Here is a 6,000-nt window from a genome sequence, read left to right on the forward strand (position 1 = left end):
AAACATCATTGAGGTTCACTTCTAATCTTACCTTTTGGTAACTCAACAGTAAATACATACGCACATTTACAATTTTTCGCTCACTGTGTGAAAGAGACAAATATATACAAAACACATCCCCATGTGGACGTCACACTAGATTAAAGAAGAAAAGAAAAGCAGCAGAGGGCAAACAAAAGAAAAGCAGTAGGACTAGTGTTAATCAGCTTTTTGTACCGAATCCACCCTGGTCAGAAATGTTGGGTACACCTACTAATTACAGTGGGAAAGAAATAAGAGAGAGGAGAGAGAGAGGAGAGTGTGAGAGAGAGGGAGAGAGAGAAACGCAGCTCAAACTAATCCTCACATTATCAATGAGAGCTGAGTATATGTCCTCACAAAGGCGAAAAACCAAAGCAGAGGAGACGGGCAGGCCCACACCTGAACACACACACATTCTTTAAACACTGCAGTGAGTGTGTGTGTGTGTGTGTGTGTGTAGATGAAAGATAACAGAGAACAGATCGAAAAACCCCTGACTCCGTGTGTGTGTGTGTGTGTGTGTGTTTGAATAGGATGGATTTAGACTCGGCCACTCACGTGTTTTGAAAACGTTAGGGATGGACTTAGAGAACGAGTCAGCAACTGGTACTAGGTCCTCACCAGGCAGCACATGATTGTTTTAGACTTGGACATTATTTAAGTCCTGAGAAGTTAAGAAATAGGCAACAATCCAGCTGCAGTTTACAAAGGACTTCTGGAAGTGACCGTCACTCGAACATTTACCATTTACTGAAGGTTTGGTCTGACAAACGGGTAGTTATGGTTGACTTTTAAGCACACTTAGTCCCATTTAAAGCAAATGGCTATAAAGGTCAATGGTGTTGGTCCTGTTTACCCTGTTTAAGGATGGAAACAACAACGACAAACTCAACAGAAAGAGGGTTTAAAGAGTGGCTACTGTAATCTTTGCCAACAGATAATTACATTTATATAGTGGATGCATTAAAGGTAATGGTTGAAAGTCTAGTATAATCAGTGTCACTTTGTGGTAATTGGGTGACTAAAGCAAATGTCATGTAAAGTAAAGTGCACAGTAAAAACTGAACCTAGTAAACTAGTACACAGATAAGCTACGTGCATTGCAAATGTGTGTTGTTCTGCAAAGGTTGTATGCAATGATGCGTGTGTGTGATGTTTGGAGTGTGCGTGTATGCACTTACCCCGTCTGACGGAGCTCACTTTGTTATCCGATCGTAACATATCCAGCAAGACAAACCCAACAAAGTGACTCACTGGCTTATCTAACAAACAGGCTAACCAGCTAACAGGCTAATCAGCTAACAGCCAGCTAACCAACTAAGGAACTCTGTCAGTGGAGACAGTGAAGTTCAGACAGTAGACTGAGCAGAAATACTGTGGGTGTTCACAGTGAACAGAAACAGACTCTGCGCATGTAGAAAGCTCCGCCCTCTTTCTCTCTCTCACTCTCTGAAACAATCACATTCTTGAGAGAGTGTCTGAGTTCACCTGACAGCTGGTAACACACACACCCTCACCCACTTGAGTAGTTATTTTTGTGAGGACCTTGCAGTGATCACAGTAACTTGTAACCTCTCAATCCAAAATGATGCCTGGCCACAACTTTGACCTAGATCTTTATCATAGATCAAACCACAGACTGAGAAATATTCACCTGAATGTAATCCTCTATAACCTAAAACAAAGTCCAGACCCAACTAGAGATGCACGGATTACCATTTTGATAAATAAGCTTGACCTGACTTGATTTTTTTTGCCAATTATAAAACATTTCCCACAGTTCAAGAGGAAAGGCTTTTAACTGACAACATATTCTTACCCTTTGGAGCTCATTGTAGCTAACCACATTTTAGCTAGGCTGTTTGATGCAAATGATGCAAAATGATTAGGTGCAAAACCAGTAATACATGTGCTGAGCAGCAGGTGGCCAGTCAGGGCCGATTGCTAGCTGGTCTAAACTCAACACATTTCACAAAAGTGTCTGCATTATTGTTCCCACAATGATGATTGTTATGTGTCCTCACTGGGTAACACAACACACCCAGAGATAGAGAGAGAAAATAGGTGTTGGCAGCAGATAAAAGACTCTGTAAATAGATCAGTATTGGTGCCAACAACACTGAGCTCCTGTTACTAACTAAAGACTGTTTATAAGTATTGGACAGAGGCATTCAACAACTCTCAGTAAGCCCCCCAGACATATAGAGATGCTTTATTATTATTAATCAAGTTTGTATAAAGAGTTACTTCTTTCAATAATTTATTCTTTTTTGTTGTGCCAATGAATCCTTTACACAGTCACTGTCAAAACTCATGATGCACTAAAGTTAAAACCAGTCACAGGCCAAAAGCAGTTTACACCCTGGACAGCAAGCCCTACTCTTACAGAATCTTAGGGCACACTCTCAAGAGGACCAGTCGCTCTGTGCCACGCTGACGTTACCCCAAAGGCAACCGAGCTAAAGCCTGGTTGCCTGGTATGTGGTTAAAGCAGCGCCATCGAGAGCGAATCTGACAACAACGACTGCAATGGCTGCTTTGTGAAATATTTTCAAAATAATCAGCCCTCTGATCAACACCATGTAATTATTGGTGTGAGCTGCTGTTGCTCAGAAACATGATGCACTGAAATATCTGCAGCAGCATTTGACCATGATATGCATGTGGAACAGTGTGTGTGTTTTGAGTAGAGCGCACTCACATTAGCCCAAATATCCACCCTTTAGGGGGCAATCGGCAGTATAACAGCCCTAGTGTGAGTGCACCCTTGGAGTAGAATGTGTTAAGTTGGTTTCAAATACCAGTAGGTGGTCTGCATAAGTGGTATACGTGTCATTGATGTGCACACATAAACAGGCACATATGGATACTAACTAACAGCTGAGCTCAGTTTAACCTCCACCACTAACATGTTGCTCTTTTCTTCTGGAAGCCTCTATGCTAATGCTATTGACGTTTGACCTCAGACGGGTGTCAGTGTCTCTGGGGGCGAATAAAAAATGAGAAGGACACAGCTGTGGTCCACTGACCAAGAAGAGGAGGTGGTCTTTAGAGACAGCACCACATTTGAAGCAACAGAATTTTCACTATTGTTATGGTACCCAACAGTACCTGCATTTATTTTGTGTAAAATTTCACTTTAATGTATTTTAATTGGTAAGAATGCCATTTTGTTAAATTACCATGAGATAATTTATGGCTAATAAGAATGCAACTATGCTTTATTTGACTATGGGGGAGCCTGAGTACACATCAAAGTATCCTGTTTTTTGTGTTCACACTGAAACACAGCCTTAGAGTTATCAAAGGAAAACTGAGCCAGATGCATTTTACAACTCTTCTGTTTCAGAAAGAGTTTGTGGCCAAAATAATCACTGCAGTGTTTATCGTTTTTGGGGGAGAAATGTGCAAATCAATTCTTCCGTTCATACTTCTTTTTCTTAGTGAATATTTATTTTGTTTTTTGAGGCCTTTTCAAAGATCTCTGCAAGTCTTTGGGGTTTGTACCCTGGGACATTCTGTGTCTTAATTCCCCAGAGAATATTGGGGGTGCAGATCTTAACCATCCAATGGCTTAAACTGGCCTTTCACTGCCTTTTTTATTTAATTTGCAGTATAAATATTCAAAGACTGACAAGATGGGGTGACCCCAGTCTGATGGAGACACTTCAAACCTGACATTTACTCTTTGGAGACTGAATTTGATTCAAGGTTTAGGATACAAATAAATATTTTTTCATTTTAAATGCTACCATTCTTACTGCAATTGTGTTCCAATTGAATCACATAACACATAATAAATTATAATCAATAATCTGATTTAAAGACAGCCAAACAGTATGGAATGGCACATGTAATGCTGACTGGATACGCCTCAAAAATATATTTATAATAAAATGAAACACAACCGTATTGTCCAATAACAACCTGTGGACAATGGAATTGGTGACTATTGCCAACATTCGCATTTGCTAAATTGACATAATTTTCGATTGTATATGCTGTATAATACGGAAATCTTGAAAAATATGTTCACTGACACTATAAATTGAGAAAGAAAAAACATGTTTATAAACAATAATGTTCATACAGATCAGATAAATAGCCAAAGAAATGACTAATCTATGTATCAAATGAAATGATGTGGAAAGCTGTGATGAGTTCTCAAAATGTACAAACCAAAAGTATGTATTTTGGGAATTAAAACAACACAGCAGTGTTAATAATAGATAGTAAATTGGACAGCATATTTTTACTTGACATTGTAATAACCTACATACACAGACTGACCTGTCACGGGCCAAAATAGTGACTCAGAATAACCTCTGATTTCTGACAGCAGCTGAGGATCAGCAGAGCTGCTGATCCGAGGGCAGCTGCTCGGCTGATGTCATCAACTACACCGACTGTCACTTAAACACAAATCATGAAAGATAGTCAAAAGACAGAAGCACCTACCCTGGTAAGGATGAAGGGGGGGGCAAGACTGCTTAAGCTTCACAACACTAACGTCAAACGTTAACAACTGCATCTGCTATAGGCTGCTTTAGCCTCGTCCTTGTTTAGACAGAAATATTACTATCATATCTCTTGACAGAACATTCTGGAACATATTAGACCGTACCGTGTTAGTTTTCGTAGCCTAGGTAGTTGCCCCAACTCAGGGATCAGTTACAGCCTACGTTTGTTGCTGTGAACGTCCTTCATCAACCACTTTTGCTCACAAAACGGGACAGAGAAACGGGAAAAAACGTTTAGCTACGGCTCCCAGAGAATTCAATTCCATTCAAAGAAACGGTTCGTTCGCGACCGACCTACAGCTGGCTTTAGGTCGTACTAGTGTGTGTCCGTACTCACCTCACTACTGAAGACTGTTGTCTCGTTTCGTTTAACAGGCCTTCTGTATTTTTAGAAGAAAAAAAGTAAAAATTTTGACAATCGTAAATTTTCCCGCCTGCTCCGAGTTGCAACGACAGGTTTTTACAAGTTCCGCTGCGTGATCGCTCTGATTGGCTTACTGCATAACCAATCAGCAGTCGTTTTTCACAATTTCCCCTAGTTGCTGATTGTGTTGTTACGACACGACGTAATGACACGACAGGGGACCACGGCCTACATTACTGATTTTCAGAATATAACAAATTTACAGCATGAATGACAGCTCTTCGGTATAAAACAGTTCTCTCATATTCAGAACTTTAATAAGATCCAGGTCCCTTAAAATGTCAGAACACTGATGATCTTGTGGATTGGTCTGAAGAATACGAGACGCTAAGAGTTCACTAAGAATAACCTTTATTGATATAATTGCACACAAAGCAGTTGTGTTCATGGACCCGCCATTCAAGTTTCAGATAAAGGCCCTGGACATTATCAAATATCAAGAAAACTGAGTCACGAGTCACATTTGGTCTTGGTTGTCTAAAACATCCTGGTCCTGGCTACCTACAGAGTTAGCTAACATCGAGGTCATATTTTTAATTTCATTGATTATTTGATCATCCAGGTTATTGCTACACTAATTATGTTAGGCCATTGCTTTAAACGTTATTCTTGATACAAAGAGACAATACAGTGAAGCTGATAAAACAACAACATACTTGTGATCTGTTATCAGACAGCTAAACAGCAGGATAACAAGTAAGCACATGTAAGGGAAACAGTTCTGTAACTTTTTTTATCTCCCCCTACACAGAAATTTCACAAGGGCAAAACTATGTTTGCGGTTGATTTAAAGATCGACAAGTACATAAACACACAGACAAAAAGGGATTTTTTTTTCTTCAAATAACAACACAGTGACATGAGTAAACTGGTCTATTCTACGTTAACTGTTCCTGTTGGTTGTTAAAAATGTTTACATTTAACAACATTAACATAGCAAGAGATCCATGACTGTACTTCACCCAGTATTATTCTCAGAAAAGTAATTAGCTTATAGTAGCATGAAGTTCACAGAGTAATTATATTTGCTTAGAG

This window comes from Cynoglossus semilaevis, chromosome 5 (assembly GCF_000523025.1).
Source record: "Cynoglossus semilaevis isolate Cse_v1.0 chromosome 5, Cse_v1.0, whole genome shotgun sequence".
Taxonomy (NCBI): domain Eukaryota; kingdom Metazoa; phylum Chordata; class Actinopteri; order Pleuronectiformes; family Cynoglossidae; genus Cynoglossus; species Cynoglossus semilaevis.